Source organism: Coffea arabica, chromosome 8c (assembly GCF_036785885.1).
Source record: "Coffea arabica cultivar ET-39 chromosome 8c, Coffea Arabica ET-39 HiFi, whole genome shotgun sequence".
Lineage (NCBI taxonomy): Eukaryota > Viridiplantae > Streptophyta > Magnoliopsida > Gentianales > Rubiaceae > Coffea > Coffea arabica.
In genome coordinates, this window is record NC_092325.1 from 13,309,663 (window position 1) to 13,332,503 (window position 22,841).

General features: G+C 38.0%; 1 long non-coding RNA gene across 1 annotated transcript; it reads right to left on the bottom strand.

The window, feature by feature from the left end:
• Nucleotides 1-700: 700 nt before the first annotated feature.
• Nucleotides 701-11,103, bottom strand: LOC113707385 (uncharacterized). The gene is made up of 2 exons (XR_011820760.1): nucleotides 3,721-11,103; nucleotides 701-914 (listed from the first exon to the last, which is right to left on the bottom strand). It is a non-coding gene; the product is annotated as an uncharacterized lncRNA (long non-coding RNA).
• Between the last annotated feature and the right edge of the window lie 11,738 nt (nucleotides 11,104-22,841).

Below are 22,841 nucleotides of genomic sequence, written 5' to 3' on the forward strand. Positions count from 1 at the left end.
TTTTGCTAACGAAACGTTTTAAAAATATAAGGGAGACATTGTTCCATACAAATAGACTTAAAATGGCTGAAATAAATTATTCCGAGAAAATAGGTGAATAAATAATTAAATAAGCCAGTAAAATAAGATAAAAATAAGAAAATTTTCGGGTCCTCACATCATTCTCTCCATAAAAAGAATTTTGTTCTCGAAATTCACACTTAGGACAGTATCATTCCCTTAATGGTTAAGCCAATCAGATCAATCACTAACTTATGTTTTTCAACTCATACTTCGCAATTTCTATTGATTGAACTAGTAATCAAACTTTGATTTTCCCCAATAAGTGTTTTAACTGTGACAGCCCCACCTTCCCCTAAGGCGTGCCAAAGGGGTTAACGGACTGCCTGCCCATCTCTCACCAGGACTAACGAGATAGTTAAATTCAATCTAAAACATTCCGGAAGATAAAAGCGCGCTCAAACAAGTCAAAAATTTCAAAATGGAAAAACGAAAATCGGAGCCGATCATGAACAGTGACGGCCACGTCACAATCCGGCCGGATTCCTGGCCGAATTCAAGCCAGAGAGCAACTGGCCGGATCCCAAAAATTCCAGGGCATTGGCCGGATTCGCCACTGTCCTTTTCCGCCAAAATTTTTTTCTTTTGCCGTTTGAAGTCCGAACCTGTCTGAAAATCATCCAAACAGCAACAAAGCAAATAAACCTTGAAATTTGACATGTACAAGTCAAAATGACATACAATGTTAACAAACACGTTTATACAAGTGTGGTTCCAAATTTACAAAGTCAAAAGAGAAGGTTGGATCAAAATACACTTAGGGTTTCATTCATTGAAGAGCTATATAAAAGAATATTTAACCTAGCTCAACTCGGCAACAAAATATCATAGCCTTTCGAAAGGCGTTCCAATCCCTGTAAGGAAAACAAAAGTAACAGGGTGAGCTTCTGCCCAATGAGGTACCGTCACCCAAACAACGAAGTTCATATAAGCATAGAGCCAATCAATCCAAATCCATCCAATAAAGAAGTTGACTAACACTAAATTTCAATAAAATTGGTAAAAGGATACGGGCGGCTCTCAAGAGTCCTTTTCCTCACTTGCCATACTTGATCTCACCTCATCGACTCTCTGTCAATGTACAAAAGGGAACCAATACCGTAGACTCCACTTTACTCCCCATTCCGTCCACCTCTCATACCCCTACCGGCCCCGAACTCCAATCAATTCAGAAATGGTAATACTCGAGTATACCGAGAATCTCATACTCAAGGATTCCACATAACAGTCCACATGGCTCGTCAATTTTCACGACCAAGCCCTTGCCGGCTCGATACAATTGACCACCAATGGGGTTGAGTTCAGTGATGACAGTAGAGGTCATTGGATACACGCCCAAACGACACTAATTCAAGTATATTCAAGCGGCATTCCATATATACAGTAAACAGTCACATAAGACATAAAGTGCGAGAGTGATAAAGTACACCCTTGTCTCAATCAATCTCAACAGTAAACACAAGCATTCAAGACATAGATTTCAAGTATATCAAAGCCATGAAGTAACAATCTTGTGAGTTGTACACTCACCAATCAAACAAAGGTAGTTTCACAAATTTCTACCTGACGAGCGTCTCGAGTCACCGTTACGCCCTAAAACATTCAAGAAAGTACAATGAGACTCGATTACGAGTCATAATTCCAAACCACACATCACTATTACAAAATCGTAATAACTTGAAAATAATATAAAGTACACTTGGTGCTAAAGGTTTAGACAACCCTAGAGTCACCAATTAACCCCTAAAGCACCCAAACCCAAGAAAACATATGAACCTACAATTTAGACAGCATTTCTCCTTATAGATTTAATTTTCCAACCTACAATCATTCACCCATGTTTCCCAAACACAACCACCATTACCATTACAAGTCATAGGCCATCCAATACAACTTATTAAGGTCACAAAACCCTTTGAACAAAACCAATTCAAGTGTTCCATGGCAACCCTATAAAAGCCCCAATTACAAACCCTAAATCTGAAATTTTCCGTACAAAGCGGAAATTTTCCACAAATAGCTACAATTTACACACTATAGCTTCATTCTAGACCATTCCAATCCATCATCCATGGCCAACCAATATTAAACATATAAAAACAGAAAAATCATGAATAAATATAAGAATTTACCAATCTCTACCAAAAGTCATGAAATATCACCTAAAACCATCTCTTTAACTCACACAAGCCACTAATTGAACATTATTAAGATCAAAGAAAAGGTTCCTTAGTCACTTACCTTGCAAACCCAAGAAAAGACCCAACTTAGCACCTCCTCTTTCCAAACCACTCCACCAACTACTTCACTACTACTCAACCAAGGGTTTTTATGGAGAAATTTCAAGTTTAATCGGTTGGATTGTAAGATTGAGCAAGATTGAGAGCAAAAGAGTCGAAGGTTTCCTTTCTTTTCTTTTTAGAGAGAGCCGGCCAAAGAAACTTGAAATGAAGATGATTTTTGGGTCAATTTTTGATTAATTGGTAAAGTGAATGAATAGTGGTCAAAGTCCAAAATTAAATCACAAAGTGACACTTGTCACTCTTTTAATGCAAAGCTATCCTTTTGTCTCTCCAACACAAATCCATCTGGGTAACCTCTAATTATCTCTTAGCAGCTAGTAAATTAAACCCTGTACATAAAATTTAACCTAATTGGTCGAATTTTATCGAACTTACTGCACTAGCAGGTCCCATGCCCGGTATACGTTCCTAAAATCACATGAACTAACTTATACTAGAAAAATGATTTAAAACCATATTTACTCATAAAAATCATCTAGAAATTTTTTTCTAATAAAGAAAATGTATAAAAAGCATGTAATTAAATAAAATAAAGCCTAGAAATAAGAAAATTTACGGGTTCTCACACTCTCTCCCCCTTAAAAGAATTTCGCCCTCGAAATTTTTTTCACCTTGATTCACGAACAGTTCAGGGTATTTCTTTTGCATTTCTTCTTCCATCTCCCAGATAGCTTCATCTACCCCATGATTTCTCCACAAGATTTTCACCAACGGAATCTGTTTGTTTCTCAACTCCTTAACTTTTCGATCAAGCAACTGTACAGGTTTTTCTTCGTAGGTGAAGGATTCATCTATTTCGATTTCCTCCGGTTGTAAGATGTGAGACGGGTCGGGGTAATACTTTTTAAGTATTGAGACGTGGAAGACGTCGTGAATTCTAGATAAACTTGACGGTAGTTCAAGTTGATACGCTACTTTACCAACCCTTGAGCCCCTCTACTTAGCAGTTTTCCAGCCCGAATGCCCGAGATCATGGCAGATGAAGCTAACCAACCCCTTATATCTAACCTTAAGGTTGCCTCACCAGGAATGCGGAATTCTATCACTTTCCTTTTGCAATCAAGTTGAGCATTATACCTGGCTAACCAGTCTATGCCCAAGATTACATTGTATCCCTTAATAGACAGGCTTATCAAATCCCCCAATAATTTCCTCTCTCCTACCCAAACCTCGCAGTCCTTATAAACCATGCTAGTGATCAAACGATGGTCCCCAGTAGGCGTCCTAACTTCTAAGTCGTAAGGTAAACTAGCAGGTTTTATATCAATACCACACATGAAATTGGGGTTAACAAAGAAATGGGTGGCACCGGGATCTACTAAGACCTTCGCAAATCGGTGAAATACAGGGATCGTACCTTCTACGACCTCGAAAGAGTCAGGAACCTGCTGTGGCTCTAACGAGTACACTCGAGCTGCTACCTTGGGTTTCGTCCCGTCCCCCTTAACTAGTCCGGAACTGGTCCTTGGCAGTTGTTGACTTTCCTTTCCATCTTGTTTTAGAATTGAGCAGGTGGCAAACTGGTGGTCTGCGCTTCCGCAACGCAAACACTTTCCCTCCTTCTTTCAGCAGTTGTCCTCTGTGTGGTTTGGCTTTCTACAATACCCACAGGGTCCACGGGATGCCGAACCCGAGCCTCTCTGGAAACCTCCTCTTTGGCCTCTTCCAGCTAGGTCACCTCTTGGCTGACCCCTCTACTTACGTCCGACTGCCTTCCAGCTCCGGCTCCCCGTCCGAACTTGGGAAGGGCACTCTTATCCCCCTGCCCTGAGCTGCTTCCAGGAAATCCTCGCTTCTTTGCCTGGAAGTTTCTCACCTGTAGCCTAGCGCTTTCCACCCATTGAGCTTTCTCTATGGCCTCACTAAAAGCGTTAATTTGGACCACCGCGAGGTCCTTCTGAATTTCCACGTTCAAGCCCTGTATAAAACGGCTTATCCGCCATTGCTCGGTCATGCTTAGCTCCGGAGCAAATTTGGATAGGCGGGTGAAATGGCTCTCGTACTCCGCTACAGACTAGGCCCCCTGACGAAGCCGAATAAATTTGTCTTCCTTCCGTTCCTGAACTAGAGAAGGGAAGAATTTAGCATTGAACTCCCGCATAAAGTTCACCCAAGTCCTGGGCGTTTGCTCCCGTTCCCACTTTTGCCGAATAACATTTCCTCAGGAATGGGCCGCCCCTTCCAGTTGAAAGACGGCGAAGGTCCTCTGCCTCTCCTCTGTATAATGCAGGGCAGCAAAAATATCCACCATCTTCTCCAGCCACCTTTAGGCTACATCTGGATCGGGCCCCCCAATGAACTTTGGTGGGGCAAACTTCTGAAATCTCTCGAGAGCCCTATCCTCGCTCTCTACGTGGTTACCAGAGTTCCCAGGATTGGGGTTAGGGTTTTGACCCTATTGTTGCACCACTTGGGCTAGTAAATTAGTCATTTGCTGCATGGCAGTAGCTATTTGGACATTAGGGTCAACCCTAGGTTTAGGGTTTGGTCCGGACGAGATCTCCCCAGTGCTCCTTTCAGACGTGGGTTGCCTATTCTCGCGTCCGCGGCCCCAACCACTACGAGTGCCTTCTATGGAATCTAGTCGTTCTACGCAAACGTAACTATACATTAAAGATAACAATACATGTAAGTAAGGAACCAAAAGCTTTTCACAATAAAGCACATATACATTACAAAACAGAGTCAAACAAGTCACATATTAACAGTCAGTCAAATACAAACAAAGACAGTCCATAAGGGAACAACATCATCAAAAGTAATATATACATAGCTAGTCCAAACGTACAAAATGGCTAGCTAAGGCTCTTTCCCGGATCTACCATCCCCTATCCTTCCTATATACGGTAGTCAAAACCATCCAAAATAACCTAAGAGTAAGGACTTAGTCCGCCGTAGGACTAGTTGACCTACCAAACTGGGCGGGTTCACCTCCAACCCCGCCTCCTATATACGAAGCCTCATCGCTCTCCTCCTCGAGCAAATCATTGCAAAGGTTCAAGATCGACTCGGCTCTAACCCTTACTTTCCTAGCCCTCTTAACCATGCGCTCACGCGCCTCTCCTAGTCGTGCATAAAGGTCATCCACCCTATCTTGACCTTCAACCACGTCATACTCCAACTCCTTAATTCGCTCGGCTTGCCTTTTATTGGCTTCCTTTAGTTGGTTCACCTCGGTTTCGAGTCTAGCGTTGTCCTTTGCTAACTTCTTTCTTTCCTCCACCACGGCAAAAATGACCGCATTGGGATAGGCGTAGGTGTGGCGGCACTCACAACGCCGATGGTGGTTAGTCGGACTCCAACGTACAATGGCCCCTCTTGGTCGGATCTGATATTTAATCATCGGAAGTACGCCACGGGCCCGCTCACCAGCAGGACCACCACTAGGCCCATTATGTCCGTCCATCCTACACCAAAAGTGTAAGTAAACGTAAATACTCTTAAGGGACATAATCAAATATACTCCTCAAGTCGGAAGTTTCTAACGTACCCAGACTAATTCAAACCTAGGCTCTGATGCCACCTGTGACAGCCCCACTGTCGCGCCCCATTTTTTGATAAATAAATAAAATGGTTTGAAAATGTGTTTTTTTGGATTGGAAAATGAATTGTGATTTAAAAGAAAAATGGGTCTAAATGGGGGGTTGAGAATGCGACGATTTGACCCAAAATTATAGTTTAAAAAGGGTTTGAAATAAAAATTGGAGTCGCCACTTGGTAATGAGTTAAGGTGTACCAAGTCACCAAAAAAATGAATTTTTAAAGAAAAAATAGGAAAAAGTAGTAAGAAACCCCTTTTAAACGACTCCTAGTCCACGTAAACCAAAGAAAAAGGTTCGGGAGTCACATTTGACAAAGGGGAAGGCAAGGATACAATCCAAGGCACCCCTTTGACCTAGCCAAGGCTAGTTGCGTGATTTAATCAAAGATTTTCTTGTTTTGACCAAAGAATTTATTACATTTGGATGTGCTACATGAAATGCAAAACCCTAGATTCTAAGATGTCTCTTGTAAGGTTTTTGGTCCCAACCACATGAATTGTGGCGACCAATGAAAGAAAACCTTATAGAGGTCGATTAATGCAAATGATGATTCAAGTGCAAGTGTGCAAGTGTATAAAAAGGTGCATGTGTGCAATTGTATGGAAATCCAAGTGTTTGTGTGCAAGTGTATGAAATATAGTGATAAGTGTATATAGATCGTAATTAAGTGCAATTTTGTGAAGTAGAAACCAAAATTGAACAATAAGGAAAGGAAAAGTAATGAGAAAATGCGAATTGAAAAAGTGAGTAAGTGAAAAATTGAGAATGAATGAACCTAAAGGAATGCATCAGGTCGGGTATGGGAATGACTCCTAACTTTTTCGACTTCGATTTTCTCTTTGATTAGAAGGCAAAACTAGCGTGCTAAGGCTATCGAGTAGCCACACTCGCTCGTTTCCCTTATCGGAAGGGGACACTCAAGCAAAATGAACCCTATAGCTAGTATGGGATGCAAAACCTAAAATGAGAGGAAAAGGGGTTTGAGGATCATGCCAAATGATAAAACTAAGGAAAATGCGTGATATGTGGTGAACAAGCAAATGATGTACTAACGAGGGAAAATCCCTAAGGGTCTAGCGTTGGACTAACCCATTCTATGAATTCCGACTAGCGTTGGACTAGTGGAAACGATAAAAGAAGCCACAACTAGCGTTGGACTAGTGTGGTGACGTACATTCATCCATTCCATTCATCCACACTATGGAAAGCAAATAGACATACTAAATACTCATAAACACGTAGCACGTAACATTTAGCATGCTCGACTAGATGCAAGGACCTAATAAAGCGATTAAACACTTAACACGTAGGCATGCAACCAACTAATGAACCTATTATATTCACTAACTAAAACAAAAAGGGGAAGGGGAAAATGGACCAAATTGCTCGCCACAGCCCTATCTATTACAAGCCAAGAGGTGTACACATACCCCATTTAAAAGAATAATTTAATAAAAGCAAGAATGAATGAAATAATGGAACTAAAGAATGGTAATGAGAGCAAATTAGGCATGCGATTCACACTTAGCACATTGGATCACATAGGAGAGACAAAAGGGATAAAAGAAATTATACCTCCCTTGAAATGAAACTCTAATGGAGTGAAATCAACTTATTTACCCTCCAAAATAATAAAAGCATCAAGGCATCACTTTAATCAAGAAAATAATCACAAAAGATAAAAATGAATCATGAAATTAAATGAATTAAATCATATAAACAATCTACATGCAAGAAATTAAAACAATGAAGGACTTGATTGCAATAATTAACAAAGTTTGGAGGTCAAAATTAAAGAAAAATAAAGTTCAGGGACCTATTTGCAATTAATTTAAGGACCCAATTGAAAGAAGTTGAAAATGTCCAGGGCCACAGTACATTTAAGGAGAAATTCAGGGACTGATTTGCAAAATCGTTTTCTGGTTTCTTATTGGACCAAACCATTGGGCCATTTTTCCTTATTTGCTTGGGCCAAAACCTTCCAGGCCCAATCGAAAGTCCAAAGTATTGAAATGGGCTAGCATATTATTTTGGCCCAAAAATTAGCCAACCAAATAGATGGGCCTTGACCCTCTAGCCCAAACACTTATTTCATTAAACTCAACAAGATAAACAAATCAACAAAATTATTAAACCACAATTATGACCCACAAACAAGAATTAATCTAGTTAAAAGCCTACTCATGCATATTAGAAGATGATTAAAATCTAAAAGGGAGAAACAAATTTACTTTTTCCAATTTTCTGGGTCATAGCAGCATTAGTTAGAAACCAAGGGATCAAAGTGCAAATTTTTTAGAAGATTTTCATGCAGCTTCATGCAAAAGTGGCGTGAAACAACATTCTGCAACAAACATTTTTGCTGAAAGCTTTCGGCAATCCAAAGACAACCGCAACTTTCATTTTCTCAACCTTAACACCATTTTGATCGAAAAATCTTCTAACCAAAACATTAAAGCATGAATCTAACACCAAACAAGAAGGTAAATCAAATTCAAAGTGAGCTTCTGCAATATGTTGCTCTTATGCTTTCAGCCAACAAAACAAATCCACACGCACAGCTTGTCTATCCAAAATCTGATTTCAAATCCAAACAACACAGCTTAAAACTACGCAAATTACATACCAATCACCATCCAAACAGGTAAAAACCTTAGAAAGATCTCCTACTCATGCAAAATTCTGGAGAACATGCAAATATTGGAAAAAAACTTCATGCAAAAAGGCATGGAGAAGCTTTCTATAACAAGAAAATCTGCTGCAACTTCCTCGGCCTCTTATCAGAACTGTCCGTTTTGTTATGGGCGAGTAGTTTATTCACAAGATTAAATCATCATGATGAGATTGATAAAACGAATCTAGACCGCAAACCAAAGGCATGCAGCTTAAACTTGGATCAAAATAAACCCCCAACAATGTTAGTTGGTCGGACCCAACACAACAGGAAAATAAGGGAACCATCAAAGTCCCAGATTCCTTTCAAGTTTCTGGTTAACAACCTTTGCAAACAAATTGAACCCATTACCAAACACTAAACCCAAAGCCATGCAATCTTGCTAACAAGACTGCCAAACATCAATTTGGTTTTCCAGCTCACAGATGAAGGAGCGGATTTCTGAACAAGCAATGAAATGGAAAAAAGGAAACAGCAAAGAACAGCAATCATGCGCAATCTAAAGGAAAATCCTGTTCTAATCAAAGCGAAATCCTATTTTAGTCCTATTCACCCATCTTAGGAAAATGCAGATTTGGTTTTATCGAAAACCCGTCGAACAAGAAAACACACCAGATTTCAGTTTAGCAGATTGCATGTTTAATCGCAAGCTAGCTTATTTCAATCGAACTCAGTTTGAATCAAACAAACACGATTTCCTACGTATCCTTCTAACATGAACTAACCAGTAACTAACATCAAGAGAAAGATCTAAACTACGCCATTCTTGCCAACAAGACTTATGTGGAGCCGGAAAGAAACAAGTAATGAGAAAGGAACATGGGCGCAGCAAGCATGATTTCTTTCATCATGCAACCGAATGTAAAAGTGCAACAAGGACACAAAGAAAAACTCACGGCAAATATATTCACAGTATACTATCCGAAGACCGAAAAGATCATAACCCTCAAAACACGCCCAAAACATGAACCAACAAAGGGGAAATCAGCATTTGTCCATGCTTGCTGCAATTTTCTGCTGCAGTTTCGCATGCTCCAATTCATGCCAATGGAATGCCAAAATAATACACACAAAAAAGGAACTCACCCTTAATTCATCAAACTCACATACATCTCCAAACATTCATTTATCACTGATCAAGCATGATCACCTCACCCCCAAACTGTTCCAACCAAGGTGTCCAAAATTCAAGAAAGCAAGAACAATGACAACTAAACAAAAAAAATGCAGCAAAAGAGACCTTAGCTTGGAGCGGCTAATGTTTCAGCATTACATGGTAATATCTACTGCTATGACAAACCAGAAAATTTACAACGAGCAACAAAAGAAAGTTTTGAAATAAAGCTAAGCATTCTATACAACCAAAAAACAAAACAGCCATGAAGGAGAGGTTTATAAGACAGCGCGCATGTATCAAAACCAACCCAACTCTCGGTTTGGGCATTTTATCAAACAGCCAACGGACATAAGAAATTTCACCAAATTTTTGTCGATTGAAGTTATGATTAGCCCCCAAAATTATCAGAACAAACAGAAATTCATTTCCAGGCACCATATAATACACATATATCCGCGGGCGATGTAAAACACGGAAGGAAGGCTGAAACGTAAACGAAGAAATTACCTCTCACGGTCTCGCCGAAACAAAATGCTCCAAGGTAGGCAGGAGACAAATCCGGTGCTCCTGATTTCTGAAGTTTAATTGAATCTGGAGGGTGGTGGCGCTGGTAGTGGTCAAAAAAGGGAGCGAATGATCGGCGGATGCGGACTGGTGGTTCCGGCAACCCTTCGGACGAACCTTCCTTGCTCGATTTTTATCGCAGCTTTGCGCCTCTGCTTTGGTTCCTCCGTTTCTTTGCTCTGCCCGAAAGCTTCCAACAGTTCCAGGTTTTTCTTCCGCTATTTTTCCCTTCCGCCCTCCAGACGAAACGCTCCGTTCTTTCCCTTCAGTTTTTCGTTTCTTTGTTCCATCCCTTTCTCCTGATTTGTGTTTCTTTTCCTAGCCCCCAGACTTTCTCTCGCTCTCTAGCCGCTTTCCTTCTTCACTCTCCCAAAAAACCCCCCTCTAGTCTTCTGATTTTTCCCTGTTCTTTCTTTTTCCTTGCCGCTCTCTGAAGCCCAGTCCGCCGCCCCTAGTCTGTCCTCTATTTTTATTTTCTTGCTTGGTCGCCTAGCTTTTCTTCTTTCCTCCCTCAGCTTCATTAGTTTTTTCTGCGTTCCTCTAGCCGCTCCCCCTCTGTGTTTTTCTTGTTCTGTTTTGCTCTGTTTTTCTTTCTTTTCAGCTCTCAGCCCAGCCGAAGCCCTCTCTTCCATTTTCCAGTTTTTCTTCTTCTCATTTTTCCAAGCTCCGCCGCCAGCCCACCCTCTGATTTTTCCCCCGTCTTTAGCCTCTCTCTATCTCTCAAAACCTAGCTATCATTCTAGATTCATCCCCCCTCTCCAGGTGTCTAGGACACCTGGCCTTTTACAGCTCCAAATTTCATCTCCAGGACCTCTTCCAATCTCATTTGCAAGCTGCGGCAAAAAAAACACAGCTTTCTGCATTGCCGTGACTTTTTTTTTTTTTTTTAAAAGTAAGAAATAATTTTAACTAAAATAAATAAAATACTAAAAAAATGCTCAAAACAAATTCTTTTCCTTCTTTTCCTTTTCTTACAAATTTTAATTTTTCATCATTTTTTCATTTTTAAATAATGAAACTAAATCTGAAACAACTACAACATATTTTTTGAACGCTTTTTTTCTTTTTTTTTCTTTTTTTTCATGATTTTTCCTTTTTCTCTTTTTTTTCCAAAATAAATTAACAAAAATAAACAAAATGCCAAAAGATTGAATTTAAGAGAAATGAACGTATTTTGTGAACCATTTTCTTTTTCTCTTCTTTTTTTCTCTTTTTTTTCACAAATTTTACGTTAAAACTTAAAACTAAAACTAAAACTAAAACGTGAACAAAATTAATATGACAAATAAAACTAAAAATAATTAGCAAACAAAAGACAAATAAAAAGGTAACAACTAAAATGCAGACAATCTAAAACAAAATCATGAATTAGATGCAACATACAAATTATTTAAAAATTTGGTGTCTACACCCACTTTCCCCTAAAGCGTGCCAAAGGGGTTAGTGGACTGCCTGTCCAGCTCTCGCCAGGACTAACGAGGCAGTTAAATTCAATCTAAAACGTTCCGGAAGTTAAAAGCACGCTCAAACAAGTCAAAAATTTCAAAACGGAAAAATGAAAATCGGAGACGCACATGAATAGTGATGGCCACGTCACAATCCGGCTGGAATCTGCACGGATTTTCGACCGGATTCAGGCCAGAGAGCAACTGGCCGGATCCCAAAAATTCTAGGGCAATCCGGCCATCAACCCGGCCAAGTTTTGGCCGGATTCTTGGCCGGATTCGCCTCTGTCCTTTCCCGCCAAAATTTTTTTCTTTTGCCGTTTGAAGTCCGAACCTGTCCGAAAATCATCCAAACACCAACAAAGCAAATAAACCTTGAAATTTGACATGTACAAGTCAAAATAACATACAACGTTACCAAACACGTTTATACAAGTGTGGTTCCAAATTTACAAAGTCAAAAGAGAAGGTTGGATCAAAATACACTTAGGTTTTCATTCATTGAGGAGCTATACAAAAGAATATTTAACATAGCTCAACTCGGCAAAAAAATATCATAGCCTTTCAAAAGGTGTTCCAATCCCTGTAAGGAAAACAAAAGTAACAGGGTGAACTTTCGCCCAATGAGGTACCGTCACCCAAACAACGAAGTTCATATAAGCATAGAGCCAATCAATCCAAATCCATCCAATAAAGAAGTTGACTAATACTAAATTTCAATAAAATTGGTAAAAGGATACGGACGGCTCTCAAGAGCTCTTTTCCTCACTTGCCATAGTTGATCTCACCTCATCGACTTTCTGTCAATGTACAAAGGGGAACCAATACCGTAGACCCCACTTTACTCCCCATTCCGTCCACCTCTCATACCCCTACCGGGCCCGAACTCCAATCAATTCAGAAATGGTAATACTCGAGTATACCAAAATCGAGAGTCTCATACTCAAGGATTCCACATAACAGTCCCCATGGCTTGTCAATTTTCACGACTAAACCCTTGCCGGCTCGATTCAATTGACCACCAATGGGGTTGAGCTCAGTGATGACAGTAGAGGTCGTTGGATACACGTCCAAATGACACCAATTCAAGTATATTCAAGCGGCATTCTATCTATATAGTAAACAGTCACATAAGACATAAAGTACGAGAGTGATAAAGTACACCCTCGTCTCAATCAATCTCAACAGTAAACACAAGCATTCAAGAAATAGATTTCAAGTTTATCAAAGCCATGAAGTAACAATCTTGTAAGTAGTACACTCACCAATCAAAGAAAGCTTGTTTCACAAATTTCCACCCGACTAGCGTCTCGAGTCACCGTCACGCCCTAAAACATTCAAGAAAGTACAATGAGACTCGATTACGAGTCATAATTCCAAACCACACATCACTATCGCAAAACCGTAATAACTTGAAAATAATATAAAGTACACTTGGTGCTAATGGTTTAGACAACCCTAGGGTCACCAATTAACCCCTAAAGCACCCAAACCCAAGAAAAAATATGAACCTACAATTTGGACAGCATTTTCCCTTATAGATTCAATTTTCCAACCTACAATCATTCACCCATGTTTCCCAAACACAACCACCATTAACATTACAAGTCATAGGCCATCCAATACAACTTATTAAGGTCACAAAATCCTTTGAACATAACCAATTCAAGTGTTCCATAGCAACCCTATAAAAGCCCCAATTACAAACCCTAAATCTGAAATTTTCCGTACAAAGCGAAAATTTTCCGCAAATAGATACAATTTACGCACTATAACTTCATTCTAGACCATTCCAATCCATCATCCATGGCCAACCAATATTAAACATATAAAAATAGAAAAATCATGAATAAATATAAGAATTTTCCAATCTCTACCAAAAGTCATGAAATATCACCTAAAACCATCTCTTTAACTCACACAATCCACTAATTGAACATTATTAAGATCAAACGAAAGGTTCCTTAGTCACTTACCTTGCAAACCCAAGAAAAGACCCAACTTAGCACCTCCTCTTTCCAAACCACTCCACCAACTACTTCACTACTACTTAACTAAGGGTTTTTATAAAGAAATTTCAAGTTTAATCGGTTGGATTGCAAGATTGAGCAAGATTGAGAGCAAAAGAGTTGAAGGTTTCCTTTCTTTTCTTTCTAGAAAGAGTCGGCCAAAGAAACTTGAAATGAAGATAATTTTTGGGTCAATTTTTGATTAATTGGTAAAGTGAATGAATAGTGGTCAAAATCCAAGATTAAATCACAAAGTGACACTTGCCACTCTTTTAATGCAAAGCTATCATTTTGTCTCTCCAACACCAATCTATTTGGGTAACCTCTAATTATCTTTTAGCATCTAGTAAATTAAACCCTGTACATAAAAGTTAACCTAATTGACCGAATTTTATTGAACTTACTGCACTAGCGGGTCCCACGTTCGGGTTGTGTGCTGACCTATAACCTGAGTAAGTTTCGTGGAAACAATTGATCCACAAAGTTTCAGCATAGTATTCTTGCTTATAACCTGAAGTACAGAATACTATGCTGAAACTTTGTGGATCAGTTGCACGAAACTTACTCAGGTTATAAGCAAGAATGCAAGCAACTTCACAACAGAATATTTTAGTGAGATAAAACAAAAAATGAAAGAAAGAAGACAGCAAGCAACTTTGTCTGAGGAATGCAAGTGATTCTGACTGATTCACCTGTATTCTAATTTGCTTGTTCATCAATGATTGTAAAATTTATTAAGGGACTTCAATTTCAAGAATTAGTTGTTATTGAAGCTGTACTTACATCTGCACATTATTGGGATCCACATCCCTAAAATTCTAAACATGAATCAACCATCATTTCCCACCAACTAAGTTATACATAGCTAGCTATCTCCTGAAGCTTAGAAGCTTTATGCATGTAGTTCATTCTTTTTCTCAATTTTCTGTGCAACTAATTTTGTTTCTGATGGTACATATCTACTCCCATTAAATGGGTTGCCACACTTGGTGCATTATGTTTGGGTATCTGTTTTCTGTATATTTCTTCACTAATCAGCTTTTTCACTGGAGCCTTAGTTGAAAAATGGTTCTCAGCTTTTTCATTGCCTTTGTTGCAGCTGCTTTACACTGGACTCAAGAGAAAATTAGGCCCGTTTTGACCTCTGTTCTTCTAATTTCTCATTACTTGTCAGGTAACTTCTTTAAACTAACTCTTGAAGAACTGACTTATTTTTGCTTTAATAGATTGCTTTACACTGCTTTACAGCTTTCCAGTGTAAATCTATTGCTTCATAACTAGCATATATATGCTTATTTCTGGTTGTAATGTGTAGATAAAAATTTATGACTTATGTTCTGGATTTGTATCTCTAGGAAATGGACAAAAATTGGATGAAACTTGATAATAGAAAGGACGAGTCTTATAAACTTGGGGTGGCTGCTTTCTTAAAATTCGCATATTCTTGAAAGGCAAAACATCTTACGATAGCTTGCCCTTGTAAACAATCCAATAACTTCTGCAACCATGCAAAAAGTGTGGTGGAGGACCACTTATTTACATTTGGAATTAGAAAAAGTTACACCAGATGGATACACCATGGTGAACAATTTCGACAGGAAATTAGAGAGGATAGTAATCTGGGCGGTGATGAAGAAGGGGATACTGACAATGAGGATTTAAACCATATGCTCAATGACTTAGGCACTGCACAATGGAAGGGGGGAATTAGTTTAGTAGGGAAGATGATGGTGAAGGGAGTTCAATGTTGAATGCTAGTGAGACTGATGCCTTCCTAAAATTGATGGAAGATGTAAAAAGGGAACTTTATCCTGGAAACAAATTTTACTCAAAGCTGTCTTTTGTAGTCACTCTTCTACATCTCAAAAAGATGAACGGGTGGACTATAAACTCGTTTAACACATTGCTAGAGGTCTTTAAGAAGGCACTACCTCCCGAAGCTCCAGTTCCTAAGTCTTTCTCTGATGCTAAAAGAATTATTCAAGACTTGGGGTTCATATCTGAAAAAATACATGCCTGTGTCAATGATTTTGTCCTCTTCCCCAAGGAATATGAAAATTTGGACACTTGTCCAAATCCAAATTGCAAAGAGCCCCGTTACAAGTCAAAGGGTTCAAAAATTCCACGAAAAGTTCTTCGCTATTTTCCCTTGAAACCTAGGCTTCAACGCTTATATGCCCACAAGGAAATAGCTTTAGATATGCGGTGGCATAAAGAAAAGTGTGTAGATGATGGTAACACCATGAGGCATCCGACGGACAGTGAAGCATGGAAACATTTTGATAAATTATATCTAGATTTTGCTCATGATCCTAGAAATGTCAGGTTTGGCCTTGCGACTAATGGTTTCAATTCTTTTGGAACCATGACATTGACTTATAGCATTTGGCCCTTTTTTGTTGTACCATATAATCTGGCTTCCTGGAAATGTATGAAAGACCCATTCTTTTTCATGTCAATGTTGATTCCTGGTCCTAAATCCCCGGGAAATGAGATTTGCGTCTACATGGCATTTCTAGTAGATGAGTTGAATGAATTTTGGGATGGTCTAGAAACTTATGATGCACATACTGGTCAGAAATTTACACTACGTGCTATTTTGCTTTGGACTATAAATGACTTCCCCGCCTATGCTATATTATCTAGATGGAGTACTAAAGGGTATCAGGCTTGTCCAATTTGCATGGCAGAAACATCCTGTATGCATTTGAAACATAGGAAAAAATTATGCTACACAGGCCATCATCGTTTCTTACCTATTGATCATCATTGGCGTAGAGAAAGAAAGTCATTTGATGGTAAAGTGGATTTTAGGAATCCTGTTATTCCCTTATCTAGAAAAGAAGTTCTGGAACAAGTAGAAAGAGTTGAGATACAGTTTGGAAAAACTCTTCAGCAAATCAAGGCAAGGAAGCGCAAACGTGATGCCAGTGGGTTTAATTGGACAAAGAAAAGTTACTTTTTTGACTTATCTTATTGGTCAAACCTAAAATTGTGGCATAATTTAGATGTCATGCATACAGTGAAAAATGTATCGGAGAGTGTCTTTGCTACTATTATGGATATTGATGGCAACACTAAAGACAGCTGGCAGTGTCGCAATGATTTGAAGGAGTTAGGTATAAAAAAAAGAGTTGCACTTGATTCAGAATGGTGATGTTTACATCATGCCTCATGCTTGCTACTAGCTAACAAAAGAGGAGAAGAAAAAAGTATGTGATTTCTTAGGTTCTATCAAATTTTCGGATGGCTTTGCTTCAAATATATCTCGATGCATAAAGAATGGGCAATTCCAGCTTTTCGGAATGAATAGCCATGACTTTCACATTTTCATTCAATGAATACTCCCACTTGCAATTCATGGAAGCTTAACTAAAGAAGTTCGACAAGTGCTGTTTGAATTAAGTGATTTGATTAAAAAGTTGTGTGCTAGAACATTGCATAGGGATGTACTACAGGAGTGTGATAGAAAAATTCCTGTGATTATGTGCAAATTAGAGAGACTATTCCCTCCTGCCTTGTTCGACATAATGCTACACATGCTGGTTCACCTACCTGCCGAAGCAATTCTTGCTAGCCTAGCTCAATATCATTGGATGTTCCCATTTGAGAGGTATGCCATCGTACATATATAGTGTCTTTTTGTTAGTCAATTATTATAATTCCTGTGATTCTTACTCTAATGAATACTAATATTTCTTATTTTTATTAAAATAAGGAAAATAGGAATACTTAAAAGTTATGTGCAGAATAAAACTCGCTCAGAGGGATGTATTGCTGAGCGGTACATAGACAAACAGGCCCGAGCGTAACAACGAAAGAGTTGACAAACACGGGCAGCTGTCAATATTTTCAGGCTCTGCTCGTCCATTTGGAGGGTCTAAACATCGATATTTACCTGATTCAGAGCTAGCAAAGATCCATACCTTTTTGCTAAATAACTATGATGAACTCGATGACTACATCAAGTAATATACTAGTCTTAAACTCAGCTTATATTTTATGACTATGACTCACCTGTAAAATTATGCCAACATATTTTTTTGCTAGTGAGCATAAAACCTTGTTGGAAGCTGAATGCACTGAAAATGTTATTCAACGGCATGATAAGGAGTTTGCTACATGGTTTAAAGAACGTGTAGGGTCTAATTAACATATTAGTTGTTTGGACTTCTTATGGCTATAGTTTAAATAATATATCATGTTAACTTTTCTCAATCTCTGAACAGGTGTTATATGGTTCCCAACCCTGGAATGATGAATTTCACTCATTGGCCTTAGATTTAGACAGTAGAATTTGTATGTATACAGGTTGCATGGCTAATGAGTATAGATTTCACACTGAAGATCGTGAAAGAGAGAGAAAAACACAAAATAGTGGCATCATAGTGAAAGGCGAGCATTATAATAATATCATTGATTTTTATGGTATCCTAAAAGAAATTATTGAAGTGAGGTGCTGATTTGGAAAGAAAAATGTTGTCCTATTTAAGTGTGACTAGTGGAAACTAGATGATAGTTCCGGCATGCAAATAGACAAGGATTGGGGTATCATAAGTGTGAATTCATCAAGAAGATGGTATGAAGACCAACCTTATATCCTTCCTCAACATATGGAACAAGTATTTTATATTGAGAACCTGAAATTAGGTAGAAACTGGTATGTAGTTGAGAGGTTCAATCCAAGAAACTGTTATGATGTTCCTAAACATGTGGACAAAGAGGCAGTAGTTGAGGAGATATATCAAGAGGAAGCACAAGGGGGGAAATTCAATGTTATCATAGATCTCGATAACCCCCCACCAATTTCAAGAGAAGATGGCAATCTATTAAAGTATGTGCCTTCATCCGTTATTCATGGTGACCAATCTCAAAGAAGGAAATCAACAAGCTGATGAAGACTTTATTGATGACAGTGACATTGGGGACCCAACAGTTGCGATAATGAAGAAGATGAGGATATTCTTAGTGACAGTGACACTGATTCATATTAGATGACATCGATTCAATATGAATCTAATGGTTGTTGGTATCCTGAGTACAACTTCTACTTTAGTTGCATTGCTTTTGTCATATTGTTTGATTTATCTTTTGCCTATTAAACTACATAAAAATGATATATTTAGACTACATTGAATGTTTTTTTTAATGTTTGGTTAGTTGTTGCTTTCAGATGGCTGGACCCGGAATGAGAGCCCAGACACTTAGAAGACAAGCACAGCAAAAGCAACCATCACCACCTTCAAATCAGCAACAAGGTCCATCTGCAAGTACTAGTTCAAATAGCACTGCTACCTTTGTAACGCCAGCATCTTCACCACAAAATGTTACTGCTAGTTCAAACAACGGGCAGCCTCACACTCCTGAATCATTTGCATCAGATGCAAATGAGATTGCACGATCTCATGATAGTCAAAATGATAATAGTGGTACCAACTTCTGCACTTACATTTCTAGTTCTTTTATTTTGTTTCAACTATTATAGCTAATTTAGTCTTGAATTTTGTTTAACCATAGCTGTGCCATTGCCAAAAAGAAGGGGTTGTACTAGGAACATTACATTGGCCCGCAAAAGAGAGGATAATGAAACTCTAACTATTGAAGTTGACCCTTCCATTTGGTGCATAGTAGGAAAGGACTCTCAATACTTCATTAGTGAGAGTAGCTGTGTTGTTAGGAAGTTTGGAAGGCTTAATGTTGACAAATGGTTATATCTTGAGGCTGAATATAGAGAGAACATATACAAGACGGTTACGGTATTTGTATTTTTTTACTTATATCACTACTAGAATGAATTGTTTGATCTTTATACTCATGCAATATTCTTATGTACTTCTATTTAATTTTTTGGTACTTATATTTGTCTTGTAGGATGACTTCCAATTTGAGAATAACATCACCTCAAAAACTGCTATAAATAGGTAGTTGAACATCTTGTATTGGAATCACCGATATCAGTTGCACAAGTATTTTCTAACTTTTGGGACGAAGGAGGAAGCAATTCAACATGTTCCTGACGGTGTATCAACTGAGGATTGGACATGGATGTGCAACTACTTTGGAAGTGAAGAATTCAAGGTCTAGTTACATACTTGAATTAGTCTTACCTAAATATAAAATTTATTTCAAATATTTAGAATTACTGCTGGTTGTTTATATATTACAGAAAATCAGTGACTGTAACAAAGTAAATCGTGCCAAGAATGAAACTCATACTACTGTGGGAACAAAGTCACTTGCTAGAGTTGTTGAAGAGAAGGTAATCAATTAAAACTGTTTGGAGATTCCATTATGCTTTTTTTCCTTCTTCACTCTTAAAGTCTGGTGTCAAACTGATTATTTGATAGAAAAGGAAGGAGGGAGTGGAGCTTTCAGAAATAGAAATGTTTGAAATTAGTCGTACATCAAAGAAGACAGGATGGCTGATAAATGATCTAGCGAAAGAGACTTTGGTGCGAGATGTCATTCTATTTTTATGCATTTACAACTCCTTTGTGACATGCCTTTTAACACCTAAGCTATAATGTCTTGTCTAGGCAACAATGAAAGAGATGGAAGCTACAACTTCAATGAGTAGTGCTGAAATTTGTCAACAGCAACTTGGATACATACCTGGATAGCTTCGTAGCTGCAACACAACCAAGAGGCAAGCAATGGAGATTGACCACTTGAGGAGTGAAATTGAAGAACATCGAAGACGGGCAGATACGGCAAAGCAACGAGCTACACAAATTGCAGAGGAATTCAATGCCCAAAAGGAGCTAATTAAGAGCTTGCAAGATCAGCAACTTGAAACTAGGGGGCTGTACAAGGAGTTGATAGTCCAAATGAAAGACTTGAGCAAATGATAGATTTCAAAAAAGGTGAGGAGATAGATTCTTTGCTTTTATTTTGGCTGAAACTCTCTTTTTGACTGATTTTTTTACTTATTAAGTTCACAATAGTTGGATATACTTAAACTCTAAAGAAAAGTTTATTTTCAATCCAATCTAGCTTCATATTTTGATCGTGAGAAGACTGATGCATATGCTGCTAGAGATGATTGAAATCTGACCTAGTTCTGTACTCTATGCTTTAGTTTAGAAATCTAGTACTCTATCTTTTGGGAAGGATATGTATTGGCCATTACTACTTATGCTGATTATGTGGGATTACTATATTCCCAACATTTGCGGTTCACTTTCGTTTTAATTAATTTATAGATGTGTTATGGCCAAATATATGACTTTGCGGCATATATTCTACGTTGATTTTGCCTTTTGTCAAATTGAATGTTTTGCTATATTTGTTGAAAATGCCAGCTTCAGTTCCTATATTTGTATTGGTCAATTTCAACTCCTTAAGATAAAACTCAGTGACAACCTTCCCAAAAGGTGTCACTCTTAGCCAAATTTAATTTTTTTTCTATAACTGTCAGAACGAGAGCCGTGACAATGTTATACTTGTAATGAACAATTGCGGCTCTTCTAGGCAAAGTTGTAAGTTCACTAAGTGACGACTATTCTTGTCACTGAATACCAAGAATGAGAGTGACAAGTTCAAGTCGTCACTGTGCTTGTTCAAATTTGTGATGACTTTTACTACCTTTTATGACAAAAAAATTTGTGAAATAGTGACAAGAAAATTCGTCACAGAATACTAACTGTTAGTGACGAATTAGTCTTCGTCATTAAATAACAATATTTAGTGACGACTTTGCAGAGGTTGTCACACGTACCCATTTGTGACATAGAATTAGTGACAACCATGTGACAATGGAAAAAATCGCCACTATATGTATATAATGATGATTTTTTTATTTTTAGTGATGACTTTTTATTGTCACAAAAGGCCAAATTTCTTGTAGAGTGTATTTAAGTTAGAGGTAAGGAAATGGGTCGAATATGTTAACTTTGATGTACAATAATCTTTACTTAGCTTGATATATGAAATTGGTACAATAATCTTTACAAATTAGGAAATTTGTAAAGGTGTTCCTTCACTACAAGAAATTTGGCCTTTTGTGACAATAAAAAGTCATCACTAAAAATCAAAAATTCGTCATTATATGAATATAGTGACAACTTTTTCCATTGTCACCTGGTTGTCACTAATTTTATGTCACAAATAGGTACATGTGACAACCCTTTTAAAGTTGTCACTAAATCTTATTATTTAATGACGAGGACTAAGTCGTTGCTAACGGTTATCATTCTGTGACGAATTTTCTTGTCACTGTTTCATTTATTTTTTTGTCATAAAATATAGCAAAAGTCGTCACAAATTTGAACTCTACAGTGATGACTTGAACTTGTTACTGTCATTCCTAGTATTCAGTGACAAGAATAGTCGTCACTTAGCAAACTTACAATTTTGTCTAGAAGCGCTACAATTGTTCATTACAAATATAACATTATCACGGCATTTCCGACAATTATAGCAAAAAATTAAATTTGGCTAAGAGTGACAACTTTGAAGGTTGTCACTGAGTTTTGTCTTAAAGAGTTGAAATTGGCCATTACAAATATAGTATTTTCCTGGCATTTTCAACAATTATAGCAGAACATTCAATTTGACAAAAGACAAAATCAACGTAGAATATATGCCGCAAATTCATATATTTGGCCATAACACATCTACAAATTAATCAAAACAAAAGTGAACCACAAATGTTGGGTCCCAAATCCCACAAAATCAGTTCTAGTAATGACCAATACATATCCTTCCTAAAAGATAAACTAGTCAATAACTGAGTACCCATGAGAAGAGAGAGGTAGAAAAGAACAGATGAATTGAACCTAGTTTGTGATTTGATAAAATTGGACACTAGTATCTACAGGACATATAGCTAATAGGTTCAGCAAGCAGATATGGTCCGGGCAGTTTGGCCAGCTATAATGTACAGATAGTAATCTTCAACACTTCATCGTTTTTCCTCATCTTTTATTGCTCCTCCTATTTCTGTCACTTCATGTAGATTGTTTTGGTGGGGTAAGTTTTCTGAACGAAGCATGCAAAACCAAGACTGCAATCATATTAAGGAGGGGATCAGATTTTGGAGTCCCTACAAAGTTCTGTTTCATAAAAAGAAAAAGCAATTTGAGTATAAAAATCACTAAGCAAAAGAACTAATGCCTTACCTACATAA